Genomic DNA, 21527 nt, shown 5'->3' with positions numbered 1-21527 from the left:
CACATGGTTTAATTCGAATTGAACGATGAATAGGAATAGTATGTATGTACATTCGACAATAAGGATTAGATACATGCTTAGTTGTTTAAAACATTCTTCTATGCTTAATGGATTTCTAAGGCTTAATTTTAGGTTCGACAGCAGATGATCAAATTAGGGAATTAGGAATACAATGTTAGGACCAAACACTATGGCTTAATCATACTTTAGCTAGAATCAATCCGTGAATATGAATTAAACTTGTTAACTGATTTACATGAGTTAGTTATTTTTGTCTTTTATTTACGTGTTTACTTTCGTCGTTTAAGTTTAGTTTATATTTTCCTGACCTAATCAAAACACCCAATTTCTATTTTGTATAGAGAATCGAATGAAATCAATCTTCATGGGATCTAACTCGCACTTACACATGCTATACTGCCCAACGGCTCGTGCACTTGTGAGTATCACAAGTTGAGGATGCAGCTGAATCAGTTTTGATGCAGCTGAACCAATAGTAGTGATTTTTCAAGATGCTCTATTGCTGTGTTACTAATTAGATTAAGAGTTACCTCTATACAACTAACTTCATGTTGACTAATGCTACTTACAATACTATTTTATTTTCAAATCTTCCTAAATGGTATAAATTATATTTATTTTTCTGGAATTTTTCAAAATCTTTTCTAAGAAATTCTTGTGCTTCTTGCTCACTAGGATATATTTCTTAAGTTCTAATTATTTCTTTTCCTTTTCTCCTAAAGAGTTCCATTTACTATTATCAAATGGATTTATTATACTTTTTCTTTTATGAGGATTATTTCCGAAGGATAAATTTTCTAGTTTATCAACTAATTCTTTGGGTAATGTAAAAGTAGTGCTTGATTGATTTCTACTATTTGTTCTTCTAATTGATCTACTTTTTCAACTAGATTTAAAATTAATTGGATAATTAAATTATTTTGTCTTATAGGGATATTACTACTTACAACATATGTTGTGAATTCTGTAAGACATACTTGTTCGTTATCTAGTTTACCAACTTCTTATAATGCTTTAATATATTTATTATTAATTTTAGAATATGTTATTAAACTAAAAGTCTATCTATTTTATTATGTAACTTTTCTACCTGTTCAATTAGTGTTTTTTGTACTAATTGAATTTTTTGCACTTCTATTTTTAATTGCTCAACAATTTCTAATGATTAAAGTTCCAGTTGTTTTGGCTTGCTATTTATAAGATCTATGAGGTCTTTGATTTCTTTCTTACTAGGAAATCTTTGAATATTTTTATTATTATTTTCTAACTGAGATGTTATATATATAGTCTAAGTTTTGTGTAATTATTTTTAGGGGATTTTTATGAAAATATTCTAAAAACTATTGAATTATTCTATTATGTTTATTATGTTCAAAATTTATATTTTCTACCTAACTAATTAAAAGGTCAACAATACTATTTTTTTAAGGGACTGATACTGCTGCATAATAAATGTTTATGTTTTTTTTTTTTTTTGTGAAAAATAACAAACTAATGTATTATTATCTAAAGTTAATTTCTATTTTGTTATTCACTGATTTCTAAATTAAGGTATTCTATCATATAATTAAAATTTATCTAAGTCCACATTATTATTTTAATATGCCTAAATGCTCTTGGGGAATTGAGTGGCACCGTTGCATAGAGCTCATCAATTCAAGTCCATAGACAGGCGGCATGCTTAATTCCGAGTTGTAACGAGCCCATAAACCTCTGAAAAACCAAAAGGGCATAACGGTCATTTTGAAAATTGTTGGAAAACCCTAAATACCCGTATATCTCTCTCTTCCCCTGCACACTCTCTCTCTCCCTCAAACACTCTCTCTCTCTCTCTCTCTCTCCTCCCGTTGGCTTCACACCTTCTCGCCGTTGATTCATCACCGTCAGGCCACGAGACCAGTCGCACAAGAACGGCGTCGAGCTCCTTTACCCTGCCCACCCAATTTCCCGACAGGAAAACGTGAGGATCGGCAACTGTGGCGCCTCGCCAATTTTTTGATGTCAGTTTTGGTGATTCCGGCGACGATTTTTGTCGATCCAGGTATTAATCTTCATCTTCTCCTCGTGTTCTTGCTGTTTTGGTAGGTCGTTTGGGTCGATTTGGTGGTTTGATGGTTCGATTTCGAACCCTTGGAATCGGTGGCTTTGGCCTTGTTTTGACGTAGCTCTGGCCACTTTTTTACTAGGCCCCAAGACCAAAACTTGTTCCCAAAGTTGTTGTGGTTCTGTTGGAATTGATGAGTGTTGGCCGATGATTTGGAGTTTTCCAATCTCCAGAAGTTTTCTCAAGGCACTCGCCTTTGGTGGCCGGTCGTAGCGACACGTTGACGAGGTGTGGTTCATTGGTTTCAAAACTAGAATGTTCCTTTTGTCGTTCTGAGCACGACGGTATGCTTGGATTTGGAATTGGTTACCGTTTGACAGTCAAACGGATATTGCACCTAATATGCGATATCCAAGTTTGATAGGTTCAGACCGTTCAATCAGTCCCAATTTCAAATATGTTGTTCTCTGTACCTCTAAGATTGTGTAGGAACTCACGGATCGAGAATCGGACTCTTGGATACTTCGAATCAATTGTGCTAGGGTTAGGCGAAGCTATTGTCGTCCAATCGTGCGATTGCCTTACATCCGACCGCTCGATCGAGACCAAACTTATAGGACTTGTTTAGTGCATTTTTTTGGACACATAGGATCTTTCGGATCGGAAATCGGAGGTCGTGGGCCCTGCCGGCCCAATCAACCAATATGGGAAGTTTGACCATCCGGTTGATTATGAGTCTTCCAAGGTCGTTCCACCTTTTGAAAGGCGTTAGATTGACCTTATAAACTCTCCGGTAGTGATGCACACTTACTTTGAGACCCGGGAACTAGCATTTTGGGTTAAAGTTCATTTTTGGGTGCACGTATTAATTAATCCAGTCTATTCTCTCGAATCGATACTCTTGCTTCGCGTATTCTAAAGGAAGAGCTCTCTCCGGATTGAGCAGCGTGGACTTGTTGTGAGTGGACATTATGGAATTGCATGCATAAATGAGATTTGATTTAGAACTTGGTTTATTTTGTTTATTGAGATTTGATATATGTTTTGACTGATTTTATCGGAATGTGATATAGGTTTTCCAAGGATTATTATTATTATTATAGTTATTATTAAAATATATGGATTGGGTGATATGGGGTTTGATTATGAAAGTAACTTATGGATTGTCTTGCATATATATAATTTGGATTATTTGGATTATTGAGTTTATGAAATTATAATATTATTTATTTTGTGGATTATAGTATTTTATGGAATTAATGGAGTTTATTTTAATATTTGGAGTTTATGAATATTTTGGTCTATGTATATTATATGGGTTTAGGTACATTGGGATTATTTGGGAATTGGTTATGGTTATGGTATATGAGTTGGGATGTGGGATATGTTATATTGGACTGTTGATAGTACCACCCTATATACCTTCCTGGCACTTGGATACTTGGATATGGATGCTTGGAAACAGTGGTTACTTGGTTACTTTGGAATCTAAACACCTTTGATCGAGTGTGCCGTAGGACTTTTCACAGTCACACGAGTATTGAGGATTCTGTTATGTGGTCTAGTAAGTCCAGTCCCCTGATTGGACGGCTCATTCCCTAACCACATGGTCAATTGAGATTTCTTCCATGAGGTTGAGACAAACAATCCCCGGTTGGATTGTTTCCCCAGTACAAGTTCAGTAGTGGTCATACCTATATATATATACACTTTTATTCTTATTTACAGGTGAGGATCCTGACAGGACCAGACCCGAATTCCCCGTTGTAATTCATATCAAATCCTGTTCTCCAGCATCACACACCAGCATTCAAGACTTATTGGGCTCTCAGACTTAAGATACACTCAAATTCACTACTTTTTCCTGGATGTTGTACAAGTGCAACATCCAGAATTGATTGCAATATGCTAACCGAACATATTAGATATACATCTAAAGGCTCCTAGAAATCCCTAAAAGTACGGACTACGTGTCAGGAAGAAAAAGTGATTCCAAATTCGACAACTCAAAGGAATACAATGAAGAATAGTAGGTACGTATCTAATTCGTCATCTGGCAAGGCCCGATCCTGATGTATCATTGAGACATCCCAGCATGTGCGTTAGGGGGTCTTGATTGTTTTCCATGCTGATTTCCACCTTTATTAGCTACCCTTGACTGAGCCTCACTACCAGAAGTCACACCCATCATCTGGGAACCTCCCTGACTCTGAGTAGGCCCCCACTAAACTATCCATGTGGACTGACATATCCAGGAGCAACACCTGCATCTTGAGGTAATAAAGGACAGTCTCTACCAAACTCGCCTGGTTGTCCACAAAGAAAACAATTTGAAGTACCCAATATGCACGGTCCATAGTGGTATCTCCCACAAACAATACACAAGGCATGCCCGGTCTTACTAATACGACCTGAACCTTTAGTTACACTACCTCTGGAAAGAAGTACAGAACAACCAATAGAACTAAATCCTCCAATCTGCTTGCCTCGATGTCCACTTGACCTTGATGACTCTCTAGCTTTGTTAGCAACTGAATTTTGAATCGTAATTCGACTTAAGGGTGGATTCGGTCTGGAGTTTCCCCCTTCAGGGCCTGATCCAAATCCTCATGACCGTCCACTTCTTGAATAACTTGAACTAGAACCACTTCTCTTTGATGGTCCCTGATTGGGCCACCAAAGTCAGTTGTATCCCTGCGATGTCTCGTCATACCAGATAATGTTAGCGCCTGCAAAACACAGTCCACTGCTTGTGCCATGACTTTCATGCAAGGGGAAGTATTTGTAGTCACCACAGTTTGAATCTCCGTCTACAATCCTTTTTCAAACCGCTTACATTTCTCTTCCTCGTTAGGAACCAACTCTGGGGCAAATCTGGACAACTCATTAAACTTATGCTTATACTCTAGCACGGACATTGCCCCTTGCTTCAATCCCAAAAACTCAGCTGGCTTGGCATCTCAGTGGGAGCGAGGATAAAACTGCTCATAAAACATACGTTGAAAATTCGCCCAAGTAATGATATTAGGATCAGGATAGCTCCTCCGAACTGTTTCCCACCAATGGTAGGCATTTCCCTTCGAGAAGAAAGTAGCCAAACAAACCCAGTCTTCATTTGGACACCCCATGACCTCAAAAGCTCTTACTAAGTCCGTGAATCAGCTTTAGACTTCTGCCGGGTCAGCTGATGGGTATATTTTATATTATATATTTAACCATATTCTTAGTACATTTTGGTTAATATTTTGGAAGAACTTTGATACTTTGAATTATATTTCCAATATAGGACTTTCGACTCTCTCTAGAGAAAAACGTAATCAAATGGACGAATTTTGGAGTAATTCCAGTTGGAGGACGTTCGTGAGTCACTTAGCTTGATTGTATCGAAATTTCAGACTTTTCTACTAAGCAATTATTTTCTGGAAATAAAATAAAGGAGCAGTGCGCGGTGCTGGAATAGTGACGTTTTGGGTTTTTATTGGGTTTTTGGAGCCCAAGATGACCTCGGATGGGTTCGTGGCCTTCTGGAGAAGTGTTCAGAATATTTTTATCTTTAAAACAAGCTATCTTGGGCCAGATTTGGAGGAGATTTGATGCCAAAACGTGGATGGGGCAGATTTTGGGCAGATTCTCCTAATCCAATTTGGACTTTATTTCCTAGTTTTATTTTATTTTAATTAGTTTTCTTGTGGGGATAGAAAAGCTATACATTGGCAGCTAGGTTTTAAGGGGTATTTAAGCTCTTTCTCACAGGAATTTTGGGAGACTTCTTTTTGGCTTTTGGAGCAATTACTAGGGTTTTGGGTTTCTACGACTTTCAAGTGTTTTCATTCTTATTCATTCAAATGATATTTTCTTTGATTTTAATTATGAATATGCGTAACTAATTCCTTTTGCTAGGGTGAAGCCATAAGCCTTAGCATGAATATGTAATTTTATTAATTTGCTTATGAATGGATGCATGTTTGCTTTGAATTATTTATCACTACGTTTAAAACTATATATCTATTGTAATGATTGATCACCATTAGGATACGTAGACAAGTAATTTGATGCAATTTCTGTTGGAACATCACCCTGAAATTGAGGATGACTTCTTATGTTTAGTAGTTGTACGTTCACTTAAGGCGAACATCACGCTCTTAAGGGTTGCATGGTTTTCCAAAGGGTTTTCACAAAGCTTAATGAGTCTTGCATGTTTATATTTGATCTAAACATCACAGACGGATTGCATGTTAGATATATGTTTTAGCTTGAACATGACAGGGAAAATATGCATTAGGAAAACCTAACCTTCAAAGCATATATGTGGAAATTCATAAGTAATTGATAGAATTGCATAGGATTGTGACGGTAATGGCTAAGCTCTAGTTTTCTCTAAATTGTTAGTCTTTATAAAGAAAACATTTTTCTTCTTTATGTTATTATTTCCCAACTTTCATATTTCTTTTCTTGTTAATTTAATCTTTTCAAATTCATAAACTTCAAATCTTTGATAAAATCTATTTTAGTTATTAATTAAGAGTTAGTTTAATTACAAATTAGTCAAACAATCTTTGGGGACAATAACCTTGCATAAGCATCTATACTACAATAGCCTAAGAAGTCACTAGCTCCCAATTCCTTGACTCACCTAATGTCTAAGGCTTCAGTATGATATATTCCTTATAGGGCTGTGGCAATAGTTCTGGTAAATTGGTCTAGCATCAGTTGTAGGTTGGGCTCAAACTCGCCTGTGCTCACGATTAGGTGAAGGTGGTGGGGGTAGATCTGACTCACCATCCCCATGAGGACGAATCCTCCGTCTCCTACATCTAGGAGGCATGATTCTATTAAGAATAAAACAAAAGGTCGTTAGTTTCAAGAATGCACGGAAGAGAAAAGTCCGAAGGAAGTGAACCTAATGCTCTAATACCAACTTGACAGGACCAGACTCGAATTCCTCCTAGAAATCCTTTTCGAATCCTGTTACCTTACCGGCAGCCGAACAATGTTGAACCCACTACTAAATTTACACCTCTCACCCATATGTTTAAGAAAAAAGGGTCGAGACTTCTATCAAAATTTAGGCAGAGTCTCCTCTAAAAAATTGACATTTACCCAAAATTTACACCTGCAAATAACAATAACATAAAACTATCCCCAACTGACAGCACAAACTACAAATAGCCTCCGCCCTCAAATTCAATCCTAAGTGGGAATATCAGAGCAACTACTGAAATTAGTTTACAAAGTTCGTTCCAAATAAACAATGAAATGACAAGCGAAGTTCCTACTAGGTAGAAAAACTAGGACATCATCGACGATGAAGTAGCTTACATGGTCGTCCGAATTCTGAGCTATCTACTGTTTGGGGGCGGAAAGTAGTAAAAGCTCGAGTGGACAAAAAGAAAGTTTGTCTCAAAAGTAATTATATAGTACATACTAACCCCTATGTTTGCAAACATTTGAAAACTCACTATTACACATGCAAATATACATACAGGAACAAAATGTGATAAATACATATGTTGGTAAAACAAACTCGGAATTAACTGATAAGTAAAATACCATTAACCCAATCTTGTATTTCAAACAACATTTAAATCCAATACATTGAGTAAACTCAACATATGATTCAACAGAAATCCAATCTCAATCCAAGTCATACAAAAACTCTCCACCCAAGTATACCTATGAGGAAAACTGGCCAAACCTGTGTAGTATATTGGCAGAGTGGCAGGGGAACATCCTGGGGAAATCATCACTGGCCGGACACTCGTATTTGTGATACGAGTACAAGTAATACCCTGAAGGCAACCAAGGAATGGGGAAACTATCTAACCACCTGTATAGACAATCGAGCAAGTGGCTAGGGAAAATCCTGGTCGGACACCTACAGAAACAGGTATAGGCAATATATTGGTCGAACGCCTACAAAAGCAGGTACAGGCAATTTGCTGGCAGGACACCTACAGAATAACCTTACTACAAGTAAGGGCAAACCACTAGCCAGCAACTACGTAGTCAACACAAGTACGGTGATATACTCTGGCCAAACACCTACAAAGTAGTCTCTATGTAGGTACATGCAATCCTAGTCACGTGCATAGACTTTACCAAAGGAAACCGATATATTCTGAAGGCAACTGGGGATGCGTACCTAGGGTGGGTTTGAAATCCACTTCTCGACACTTAAACATAAAAACTCCATTTTTCACAAATACCTTTTCCAAAACTCTTTCCAAATCCTTTCTCTGTTTTCTCCAACAATACATGTAATAACCCAAAACAAAATATCGAAAAAGTAACAAAATATCTAAAAAGTAGGATTAATATCTTCTAGCAAAAAGACAAGTTTGCCCTCGCATATTTTAATGGGGGAAAATTTGACTTTTTAATCGAGAAAAAATTTGGGAATTCCACTTGCACCGTTGCGTAGAGCACGGCGAAATGAGTCCGTAGATACGGAGTAGACCCGAATCGGAGTTGTAACGAAGAAATTACGGCCAAAATACTTACGAGGGCAAAATGGGAATTTGGGAGATCAGTTTTTTTATTATTATTTATTAATAAAAACCTGTTTTCTTCTCCCTCCCTCCTCCCACACTCTCTCTCTCTCTCTCTCTCTCTCTCTCTCTCTCCCGACAGTTTGAGAAAACCAGTCGGGCAGCCACCTTCCAAGCCACCCCGACGCCACCTCACGCCACCCCGACCCTCCGGACCGGACCGAGCAGCACCGGCCAGCTCCCGCCATCAACCCCAGCCCGTCCGCCGGCCCTGCTGCTATCTGGAGCCGCCGGAAACTGCTGGAAAACGCAGCAGTTTTGGCAGATTTTCCAACCTCAGTTTCTCCCTTATCCGGCCACCAAATCAGTCGTGTGAGGTATCGATTTCTAGCTATTTTTCGTGTTCTAGATGCTGGTTGGGTAGGAATTAAGGAATTTTGAGGTTTGACAGGTTGAATTTCGAGTTAGGGTTTGGCCGGTTTTGGAAATTCAATTCCGGCCACTTCCGGCCAGTTTTTGGGCTATGTCCAAGAACAAAAGTGACTCCAAATGGGGTGTTTTACCTAGGATAGGAGTTTGGAGTCTTGGTTCTTGGGATTTTTCGGCCACCCGAAATCGCTTAGGACACCCAACTCTGCCCGCGCGTGCTGGGGCGCGTGGGCGAGGGTGGTGAAGTAACTCTGGGCAGTTTTGAGATCCTCGGGTCGTCACGAGCGCGTAGGATTTCGCGGATCTCGATTCGGAGTCCGTTTGGGCCCCGAACGAATTTCCATATCGCGCGATCCTTGGGTGCAGTGTCGTCTAAGCGTCGGATCGCACTGAATTTTGGATATGTCGGTCTACATGATTCCAGGATCGTGTAGGATTCGACGGATTGCAAATCGGAGTCCCGGATACTAGGGTTTGAATTTTAAGCGATAACGTGATTTTGGCCAATCCGACCGTCCGTTTCAGACCAAACTAGCGGAACATGGTTCCTTCTCTATGAGGAACCTTCAGAGAAGCCCAGATTGGCCATCGGAGATCGTGGACCCACGGGGTCTCGGATCGACCGGTCTGGTGGTTTATCGCTTGGTAAAATGTCGGGCCTTTCAAGATTGTTCTAAGTGTCTGAAAGGCTATTGTGGGCATAGAAGTAACTTTAAAATGAGTGCACGTATTTCTAGGAGCCGGGGGCAGGGTATTTAATTTAAGTTCTTTTTATTCAGCAGTTTATTGATTTATTATTCATGGATAATCAGGCACCAAAGGTCCAGTCGACCCGCAGCAGGGACCTTCGAAGGGTCCAACTAGCTCGGACCATCAGTGAGTGGCAGATTTCCATAAATAAGAATTCATAAGTGATTTTATATAAATAAGTTTTTATAAATAAGGTTATCTGAATAAACTCTAGTATTTGATCTTGAATAAGTATTATAGCAAGTGTTCCAACCATGAATCGTAGCGTAAGATGTCTTTACTTTTATATTACTCAGTTGAGGGGCAGATTTGAGATTTATGATACAAAAATTTGCAGCTGAACTCTGATTTATCAGATTACATAAAATTATCAGGTTTTTCTAAATTAGCTATTTTAGAACCACCACGTACCCGCCTTTTTATTTGGTGATTACCCTCAGACGGACCGATGTCTATGGACATCCAGTCTGTTTATAGTTCAGTCAGTGCACTTGACTTTGCCTCACGAGTTACGGGGACGCTCGGACCAGGATTTGCGGCTCGGCAGACTTGGTGTCCCGAGACCTGCCAGGATTGCGGCTCGGCTGACTCTGTGTCCCCGAAACCTGCCAAGATTGCGGATCAGGCTGATACGATCCCCTGCATTTTGCCTGAGCGACTCGAGCTGACTTGGTGTCATCGAGGACCTGCCGGCGGATCAGGCTGACCATAGTCCCCTGTATCCTGCCAGTTTGCGGCTTGGATAAACTACGTGTCATCCGAGACCTGTCAGGGGAATTGACGGACTTACAGGGGTACTTCTAGGTGGTACTTTTCAAGAAATTTCAGTGTTTTATGAAATTATTGTTTTCAAAAAATTTTATATCATTTTTCTTAATATTCGTGCCGTTTTATATCTGTATATATATACATATACGTATACCTATTGATTTACACGCTTTATATATTTGATTACAGATGAGCTTTAAATTTACTTACATAATTATTTTGACTACGGGGGTTAGAATTTTTCTAAACTAGTTTGAGAACATTCTTTTTGTCCACTCACATTTTCGACTTGTTTTTCGCCCCCAGGCCGTAGAAGTACGCGGGATCCACCACCAGGCCATTCATAGCTTCCGCGCTACCAAGTAAGGTAGAGTTTTGTAGAGAATCCTTGAAACCCTGAAAACTTTAGAAAATGCTCTGATATCTAGTTGAAACTGAAAAACTGGAGTTGAGATATGTTATTTGAGATATTCTGGCAGTTGGTGTGGATTTATTTGATTGTTTAACAGGTGAAAAATTTTGGGTTTGGTCAAAATACATGGGAGACTCTGCCGAATTTTCGGCAGAAGTCTATGGGAAATTTGAAAAGAATTTGAGACGAGAAGGGTAAAAAGGTCTTTCGTGCCCGACATTCGCCAGGTGTCGGACACGCACAGGATTCGACTTGGATTCCAAAGCGGAAATTGGGTCGGGTCCTGTCAATACACCAATCTTTCAAAACCAAACTAATTCCCAAGTATGCATCATGCTTAATTAAATAAACAAAAACCTCTTTTTTAAACTGTTGATAAATCCTAAATTTCACAATCTTGATTCAAACCATTTATAATTCTTTCCAAATCGTTCTCAAACTAAATCTGAAACATTAAACTACAATTAAATCATTTCTAAACATTTAATATAAACCTCAAATACTAAACCACAATTAAACTATATATAAATCGTTTTCAACCAAAACCGAATGCTCAGAAAGTAAACACCCTAAACAATTCATTTAGAAAACATTTCATAAAACCATCATAGTAGGAAAAATAATTTATAAAGTAAACATCCACTCACAATAGGTCCAAAGCACACTAAACCCTCCGCAGGTTCATCCCGCGCGAACGTTGCGCTTGAAAACCTTTTTAAGAGAATACAAGGATTAACTTAATAATTGAACCCAATACTGAACTTTAAATCAAAACCCTAATTCTCGGGTCTCAAAGTGTGTGCACAACTTTCGGGGAGTTCTTAAGGTCAATCTAATACTTTCGAAGGATGAGACGACTTCGGAAGACTCGCGGTCAACCGAGCTGTCAAACTTTCCACATTGGTCAATCGGGCCCTTGGGCCCACGATCTCCAATTTCCGATCTAAAAGTTCTAAAGGTCCAACAAAGTCCACAAAACAAGTCCTGTAAGTTTAGTCTCAATCGAGCAGTCGGATCTAAGCCAATCGTACGATCGGACGGCGATCATTTCGCCTAAACCTAGAAGCATTAATTCGGAGTATCTACGAGTCCGATTCTAGATTACCGAATTCCTACGCGATTCTAGAGGTACAAAGAACAACATAGTTGAAATTGAAATCGATCGAACGGTCCACACCTATCAAACCCGGATATCGGATAATAGGCGTAATATCTGTTTGATAGTCAAATGATAACTAACTCCAAATTCGAGCATACCGTCGTGCTAAGGACGACGTGGGGAGTATTTTTTTTTAATAAAATGGGCTTCCACTCAGTGGCCCTCGCGGCGGAACTCGCCACTGGCAGTGTGTAGGTGTCATAAGAAATTTCCATCTCAGAGAGAAATTTCTCGAAACACCCTACAATATCTATACTAACCGGACCAACACAACTAGGAAAACAGGTTTTGGTCTTGGACCATGGCCAAAAAGTGGCTAGAGCTTGCCCAAAAAACACCTTAGCAGCTGGCTCCAAACCTAATTTTTAGATTCGATTCAAAACTCCTAAATCGACCCAAACCATCTACCAAAACAGCTAGAGGACGTTGAGAGGATGAAGAACCAGACGAAAATTGTTGTCGAAATCACTGGAAATGACGTCGTAAAAACCAGCCAAAAAATAGTCGATCTACTCACTTCTGATCGGATTTTTGAGCTACGAAATGGTTGGGTGGGTAGAAGAGAGAGAGAGAGAGAGAGGAGAAATTTGGTACAAGGGTTTGGTCATCGAACGGCTATAAAATCACGGTTTGAACATCTAAAAATTTACTCATGGGGGAGAGAGAGGGAGAACGCGTGGGGGAGAGAGAGGGCTGGTATGTTTTTAAAAATCAAACTTCTAAAAATTTACGATTGTGCCACTACACTTCCGTTGACCGTAACTTCTTTGTTAAAACTCTGATTTGGGTTTACTACGTTTTTACGAACTTGTGAGAGCGAGCTCTAAGAAATGGTGCCACTCAAATCCCAAAAATCCTTACGGATCGAAAAGTGACTAACGTGACCCTACCCCAAAGGCAAAATTGCAAATTCTACAAATTAATTAAATAATAATTAATTTGGGTCGAGATGTTACAAATCCTTACACGCTTGCTGTGCCTACAAGCATGCATTTTGGAAGAGAGTGGTATTGGAAGGAAAAAAGGTCTTGTTTTTGGGATTATGGGATATCTTGGTTTTAAAGTTGATTTTATTATATAAATATGTATATGGCTATTTGTGTGGGTACATTTGTGGATTTGTTTCGAGGTTGAGTTTTCTAAGCATATGTATTGAGACTGCTTTGCATAGGTATTGATTTTTGAAATGAGGTTTGGATTTGAGATTGGGTACTTGCAAATTACTTGACATTTTATGTTTGCAAGCATACGCCTAAGTAAGGGAATGCTTTCGGGAGAAAAAGGATATTTTGTGTTTTGATGTTTATATTTTACATTAACGGGATTATTTTGAAAGTTTCGATTATACGGTACTACAACAAAGACTAAATGATTAAGTTTGTATTTTCCAAGAAATTGAGAAATATTAATTAAATGGATTTCTTTATCGTATATTTTGTTATTAATGTACTGAATTGGATTATTTTCAAGTATCAGTTCATATATACGTACGCATATAAGGATTTTGTTGCTTGGCATTATTTTCTAAAACGGAGTGGTTATTTATGTTGCATATAACTTATGTTAAACACTTTGTTTTCATCCAATCACATTTTATGTTTTGCTTCCCCCAGGTCTTAGATATCCAAGGTCGAGACCAACAAGTCGAGGCATCGCAGCTATCCGCTCTATATGAACTTTTCCTTTACTTTTCTCTACTCTCTTTTCCCCGAGTTGTAAACTAAATTCTTTAGTTGCTCTACTTGCTGTATCTGAGTTTGGGTAGAGGGCGTGAAGCCCATTTGATTAGTCTTAACTGCTGTGTGTAACAGGGGTATTGGACCTTTTCATGAAGCCCGAGTCACCCTTAGTAGTAATCCAAGCCAGCAAGATGAAAGAAAACAAGCACTTGGGTTTGAAGTCAGATTCATAAGTAAATAAGTTGTTATCCGTCCTACTATTTGTAACATGTGCCCTCTCTGTATTTGGCGTCAGGAAAAGTTAGTATTTTGAATCTGATGGCAATACTAGGTAATTTGAATCAAACTTCAGGTAGGGTTTCTCATTGTAAGGCGGCCGGTAATGAGCAGTTTCCATAACAAAAGGAAAACTAAACCGACCCGCACAACCTTTTGATCACGTTGAATCGAGCGGATCTCAAAAGATCCCGCTGTCACTCGAGAAGTGGTGCAAGAAAGATTGAGAATGCTATTCGATTGTCAAGCTCTTCTTGTGGCTAAGGAAGGAGTGGCGGAAGGGTACAATTGGCATGTTGGGCTTTTTAACAAAAATGCATCAACATACACTGCGAAAGATCGGATTCAGCAAGCCTTCATCGAATGGCAAGAAAGCGAAATCCAGGTTTCATTCCATAATGCTTGGGCTTCGATTTGTAAACAGATTCTTCAACTCGACCTCCCTGGTTAAAAAAAAAAACCTGGACGAAGGGGAAAGGTATGTGTTCACCCGTTTTACGTTTTGCTCCTGTGATGGAAGGGCGAAGTTCCCCACTGGCTTAGAGACCAAGTTTTGGTCAACAAGTCAGCTTTCTTTGGTGTGCGAGCGTGCCACTGCTAGCGACGTAAATCCTAGCAGACTTTTTTTTGAGTAGATGACTTGCGCCCCAAGTTACTAACTTCTAAAAATCAAACGACCGTGAATTTGGGTGAGGAATATCTCCCAAGTAAGTTCTTTTCTTGCCTCAGACTGGTGAGGACTTTCACAATTTATCTTAGTATCAAACGGCTATTCTGGCCTGAAATGCTTAATATAAGTGAGATTGTTTCAGGCAGAACTGCCTTTTACAAAACAATAATTATTCATATCGACTCTAGGGAGGTTTAGAAAATGGCTGGAACTCCGATTCTGCTTGGATGGAAGGTTCCAACTTGGGCTGGACTGGACGCGTCTGGGTCTACCTGTCTTATTTATGACTTCAAATGCTAGGCTGGCCTATAAATCGATACCAAAATTGGAGTCTGGCAGAGCTTTATCTTCGCTTCACGCTCCGTGAGGCCTTCTGAGTAGGCAGAACTGCAACTTCCTCAGCTTGAAAGGGGCAGAATTGGCTATTCTCGATAATCTGGTAGACTAGGGATTGCACTACGAGAGAGTTGTTCTGCTTGAACGGGACTCTCCATTAATTTTGCTAAAGTCTCCACGTTTCGTGAAAACTCAAAACTCTGCTTGACTTGGCTTTTGCTGAACCAAATTTGTAACGAGAAATCTCGTTTTGAAGGACTTATTTTCTAAGTCTGAACTTTGGGATTTTGATCTAAGGCTAACTTTTCTTAGGATTCAAGTGAGCTTTTGGCTTTTCTTGTTGTTGTCTTTTTTTGATTGATGAATTTTTGTCTGTCCTTCTTTCTTGCCTACTTCTGTTTTTTTATAAGAGATCCTCTCTTGGAGGTGATTTTAAACTTTAATAATGGGCGGCAACAGATCTCCCAAAACGTAAAGCAGAAAAGATTTTATCAATTATGGCAGATAGGCTCCCAGTAGTCTTTTCCATAGCAATCCCTTCCCTGGTTTCCTGGGCGGCTGTTTCTTTGTTTTAACCAACGCCACCGCCTATGCTTCTTATGGCGGTTTGGTTTCTTTTGTGTCTCCTGAATAATTTCCTTGTTTCCCGTTCTAACTGAGAAGGCGTGACCTATAATCCTTTGGAAGATGGCGCCTCGTTTTGGAGAAAAAATCTCTGAATATAGATGGGTTTTTTTGATTTTCTGTTTTGGCAATTTTTCAGAGACGTCCCTTCCCATATAAAGAATTTAAAAATGCTGACTTTCAAAGCTGAGGTAGCCACGTGAATGTGTTTTTTTAGTTTTTTGGGTTTTGAGCTCTAAACAAAATATCTTCGTGGGCTGATCTTCAAAGGCCCAACATGGTAGTCTTCTATGCTTTTGGGCTTTCTGGGACTAGGTAAGTGATTTCATCACGGGCCTGTTTCTGGATCTTTTGGTATGTTAAATTTAGGCCCAAACAATGCCCCCATTAAGTCTGAATTGTTTTTTGGAACGGTTTTTCAGACTTAATGTTTTGCCATGAATTTGCGCGCCAGTCTTTTTCGCTTCGTGTGTCTGTCACGTCCGCCCATAATGATCTGGAGTTCGTGGGGGAAGAAAAACGGCTATTTATTTAGCTAGTTACTAGCCAATAATCACCAGGTGTCGTCTCTTCTTCTTCTTCCTACGTTTCGAGCTTTTCCCCCCTTTTAAGAGGAAATTTCAAACCCTCGCTTGTAACCCTTCCGATTAAGAGTTTCTCTCTCTCAGTTTTTTATCGTCTCCTTCGAATCCTCCTTTCCTTTCATCCTCTCTGTGGTTCTCTTTCTTGATTTTTAGAGATGTCTTCCCCAAGGTCTCGTGCTCAGTCCTCTTCAGCTTCGATTCCTCCTGATTACATTACTGGGAGCGGGATTGATGCTCACGCGATAGAAGTTAGGAGCAAGCTTCATCCTTTTGCCCAGAAGAATCTGGATGAGAATGTTCTTCACTTGTTCGAGAATACCCTGGTGCTAGGGCCTCACTGGTTTGGCCCTGTTCCTGCTGAAGTGGCAGAACTGCTAAGAAAAGACGCTGAGGCTCCTTTGTGTTTTGAGAGCGCTTCTGCCCTAGCTTCTCATTCTTGGGTTAGCAAGAATTTGAGCCGGTCCTTCCCATCCAGCGAGGTGAGGAACAGCCCAGTCAAATGGGTAGACTGGATTGACAGACTCCTCCCGAGATATGGGGGCCACTGGAGGAGAGCTGGGATCTATGACGCCATTCTTCTGTCCAAGCAATCGATCAACAGAGATGAAAACCTGCTTGCTGCTGCCTTGTGTTTCTGGAATTCTGCCAGCAACACATTCGACTTCCGTGTAGGTCCTATGGCGCCAACCCTGCTGGATATGGCTCAGATTTTTGGGTTCAGGCCCCATGGCCGACCTGTAGATGCTGTTGGAGATTACCATAGGCGAAAAAATCAAGAGAAGGTGACCACTCCCTTCACTATTTCTCCAGCCACGATCAACCAGAACTGCTCCTTCTCCAACTATTTGAAGAGGTTTGGTACTGAGAAGGACAAGGACCAGCAACATATGTTGTTCCTTCTTTATTGGCTGAATCGATTTGTCTTCCCCAATCGGTCTTCGGCAGTTCTGCTCGAGTATAGGCATCTGGCAGAAGCGCTTCATAATCACACTGATGTGGGGCTTGGGCCAACAGTTCTGGCTCACCTTTTCAAGAATCTATACACTGCCACCCTTGAGAATCCATTGAACCTGTCTGCTCCTGGTGCATTCTGGATGATCCAGATCTGGCTGCAGGTATATTTCCCTGAGTTAAGATTTCCAGACATAGTTCTGCCTGAAGACCAAGTTCTGGCCCTTCCCCTGATGTCGGCAGAAGTGCCCAAGCGCTCTCTTGAGGAATATTTGATGTTCTTCAGGCATTGCACCAAGAGGTCGGCTGCTCAGTGGCAAGTGGTGATCAGAAGGACCTATCCTTGGTTCCAGACTGGATTTCGGCTTTTCGAGAAGGAGCCAGAAGACGAGGCTGCCAGAACAGACTTCAGGAAGAAATTTCTGAGTATCACTCTGCCCAGAGATCTGCCCCATGGTGGGGGCAAACCTCCAAATTATCATCTGGGGGCAGAAGTCTACCATCCCAACTTCTGTGCAAGGCAGCTTGGCTGCCCTCAGCTTATTCCGCTGAAGTCATATCGGAGCTGTAACCGGGCCTCTTCCTGGAGAGATGCAGATGACCTGGAGGTGCACAAGGATGCTTGGTGTGCAGTGAATAAGATCAACAACAGCACGGATGCCCTCTATCCCTCATGGGAACCAAATTCCTGCAGTTCCGCCGATTTTGACACCTGGTGGCATGCCAGATTCCAAAATCTGCCTGCCTCTGTTACTGCCCTGAAGGTGCTCTTCGATGGTTGGGAGAACTGGCTAGTTTTTGCGGATGGGGAGGCTAGAGCGCATATGATCCAGACCATCAAGGACATCAATGCACAGATTATAGAAGGTAGACATCTGATTCTGTCTGTTGTTTGTTCTGTCTTGATAATCTGCTTTTGACATATATTCTGCCTGTTATTAGATCCTTCTCTGACAAAGAACGTGGGTGGACAGTCTGTCCAGGCCGGAGAAGTGATTGGTAAGCCTTCTCCCTTTTAATTTTCTTCTGTCTTTTCCTGTTTTTTGGCCTCTAACTTCTAATTGCTTGGTGCAGTCTCTTCTGTCATTGCTGCCGGGGATTTGGAGCTTCCTTCTGCTGATGAAGAGGATGATGTTGAGGCAGAACAAACCCCTGCCGAGGCTGTTCCTTCTGGCAGGAGAAAAAGAAAAGGGCCTGCTCCCCCTCTAGATAACACCGCGCGGCCTGGCATTCCTGGTGAGTTTGGAACATTCCAACTGTTCTTTCTGATTTATTCTGCTTTTTTCTAATCTTTTACTTTTGTTCTGTCCAGCTGGGAGTCCTTCTCCTCCTCCCACCAAGTTAAAAAAGCTTAAGAAGAAGAGTGAAGTGGAGTACGTTGCTGTAGAAGAAGCTGCAGCAATCCAGGTCAGCCCTTCTGGGACGGATGACGAGCTGCGAGAAGCTTTTGAGGAGGTGGAGCAGGAAAAGGAGCTGCAAGAGCTGGAGGAGGTGTCCCAAAAGAAGGTGGCTGTGGCAGAAGATGATGTGAGTTTTAGTCTGTGACTTGCATCAGTTTCTCTTTTGCTTTATTCCTTCTGTTCTGTGCTTTATTCCTTCTGTTTTGACCCCCTTTTTGTAGGATGAGATTCCTGCTGAGGTGATAGCGGAGAGCATTGCCTTGGCGCAGAAGCAACAAAAGGGTCCGAGTGCTGAGCTGACTAGCTCGGAACTGGCTCTTTTTGAGGATGCTGGGGCAGAACATTCCACTGCCGCTCCAGAGGCCGAGGATCAGGTGGAGCCATCTGCATCAGACCTGTGGATCAGGCAGAAATAACCGTTGTGGTTCCAGAAGCCGAGGTAGGAACAACTGCAGCTGCTCCTGTGGTCGTGGTAATTTTTCTTCTCAACTGTTCATGCTTTCCTGCTATTCTGCTTGTTCTCCCTTTTTTAACAGTTGCGTTCTTTCCAGGTGGAAGTGCCTAAAGTTACTGGTGTTCTGGCCGCTGTATCCAGCCTTTTGAGGCCCCCCATTGTTGCTGTAAGTTTCTCATAACTCTCGAGTCTTTTATTTTGCCTTTCTGCCTGGTCGTAACCTATGCTTTCTTCTGCAGATGCCTATTCATTCCTTTCCAGGATCATCTGCTACGGCTTCTTTCGCTGACCCAGAACTGGAAGAGTTTGAAGCGATGGACCTGGATGCTCAACTGGACAAGCTGGAAAAACTCAGCTCTCCTCCGAGCAAGGCAAAGCCTAGAGCAGTGCAGGAGGCCATGGAGAGGTTAAAAATCTGGCAGTCCACTGAGCTGGAGTTTGATGAGGATAAAGGGGCTCTAGATCAGCTGATGAAAGATCTGGACCTGCTGCATAGACAGAACATGGCTCCAAAGCCCATTCTTGAGATGGGCCTAAGCTTGGCCAGAGATGTGCTTAATCTGCACGATCGCTATGAGGATCTCAAGCCTACCTTCAAGACCTCTGAGTTCTGCAAAGCTACACACGAAGCCAATCTGGCTGACTTTGCTAGGCAGAAGGCAGAACTGGACCAGATGGTGGCTGGATATAAGGAGGCCAAGGCTACTGCGGATAAGTTGGAGAAGCAGATTGAAGAGCTTCAAAAACAACTGGCAGAGTGCAGGGAGGAGCAGAACAGGCTTGGGACTGGACTGAGTTCCAAGACCAAGGCCACCTTCCTGGTGCAGAGCATGGTTGCAGCCTCCAGGCCAGCTTTGGAGATTGCAGAAGCCTCGATCCATCAAGGGGTGTTGCTCCAGAAGGAACTCTCTGTCAAGAAGGCGAATCTGCAGGAAACCCTTAGAAAACTAGGATTTTAGTTTTTTTTAAATTCCGTTTCTTTATTTACCTGGACAAATTTTGCCGCTATGGTGGCTATTTAAATAAAGTTTGTTCTGCTTCTTTTTCAAAACAGCATCTTACTACTTTCATTCACCCTTGATGTAACAAAAACAAAACTTTGGAAGTAAAAAACGAAACAACTTTAAAGCAAAAATGGATTCATGAAATAGACAAAGTTAGCCTTGTTCTTTTCCTATCCCGGGATCTGTCTGTACAGCTTGTGAATCCCACATGGTTGGGTAGAACTTCTTTAACCATTTGCCATTGATTGGGGCATTATGAATAACTCCATCTCTGTCCTGCAACCTATATGCCCCCATTCCGAGGATCTGGCTAATCACAAAAGGACCTTCCCATGTAGGTGACCATTTTCCATATCCAGCTATGTGTGCTCCAAGAGGCAGAATTGCCTTCCAGACTATTTCTCCTTCTTCAAAACTCTTGTTTCTGACTCTTTTGTTATATGCCCTAGATACAGCCTGTTTCCCTGCCAAGAGTTTGTTGAGGGTGTCAATCCTACTTGCATCCAATTCTTCTAATTCAAGTAACATGGCTTGAGAGTAGTCTTCTCCTGTGAGATGGTGCTGGTGAGCAATTCTAAGAGACTGGACTGCTATCTCCATAGGCAGAATTGCATCATGGCCGTAGGTTAGAGCATAGGGGGTCATGCCAGTTGCTTCTCTTTTTGAAGTTCTGTATGCCCACAGAGTCTCTGACAACTTTTCATGCCATTGCTTTGGATTTTTCTCCAGCATCTTTCTGATGATATTGATAATCACCTTGTTACTTGATTCTGCCTGTCCATTAGCTTGAGCATAATAGGGGGTAGATTGAAGCAGTTTGAACTTGAATGTTTCTGCCATATCTAGCATATCCCTAGATATGAAAGAAGAACCCCTATCAGTTGTGATTGATTCTGGAATGCCGAATCTTTGTATGATCTGTTCTTCTATAAAGGTGATGATCTCTTGAGAAGTTGTGGTTTTGATTGGCTTGGCCTCTACCCATTTGGTGAAATAGTCTGTAGCAACAATGATAAAACAATGCTGCTGGCTGGATAGATTTTGCCAATGAGATCCATTGCCCATCCCCTAAAAGGCCATGGTTTTACCACTGGATTCATGGGAACAGAAGGAGCCTGCTGGATTGGGCCGTGCCTTTGACAAGCTTCACATCCCTTAGAATAATTGATGCAATCCTTCAACATGGTTGGCCAGAAGTAGCCATACCTTCTAATTAACCAGCACATCTTTCTTCCCCCTTGATGAGCCCCACAGATCCCTTCATGGGTTTCCCCCATGACTTTCATATATTCTGTCTTTCCGAGGCACCTTAATAGCACCTCATCCTTACTTTTTCGGACCAAATCTTCATTCCACATGAGGTAGTTTGTAGCCATGATTCTGACTCTTTTCTCAGAGGGCAGAGTGGGATACTGCAAGTAAGTCATGATAGGCTCCCTCCAATCGTCTTTAGTGATTAAGGCAGAATTGACTTCTAT

The 21527-nt window shown here is 41.1% G+C and overlaps 1 pseudogene; it reads right to left on the bottom strand.

The window, feature by feature from the left end:
• Positions 1–20202: 20202 nt before the first annotated feature.
• Positions 20203–21233, bottom strand: LOC117625631 (annotated as a pseudogene).
• Positions 21234–21527: the final 294 nt, after the last annotated feature.

Source organism: Prunus dulcis, chromosome 4 (genome assembly GCF_902201215.1).
Source record: "Prunus dulcis chromosome 4, ALMONDv2, whole genome shotgun sequence".
Taxonomy (NCBI): Eukaryota; Viridiplantae; Streptophyta; class Magnoliopsida; order Rosales; family Rosaceae; genus Prunus; species Prunus dulcis.
The sequence above is the reverse complement of the archived record's forward strand: the minus strand, read 5'-3'. Positions and strand labels throughout refer to the sequence as shown.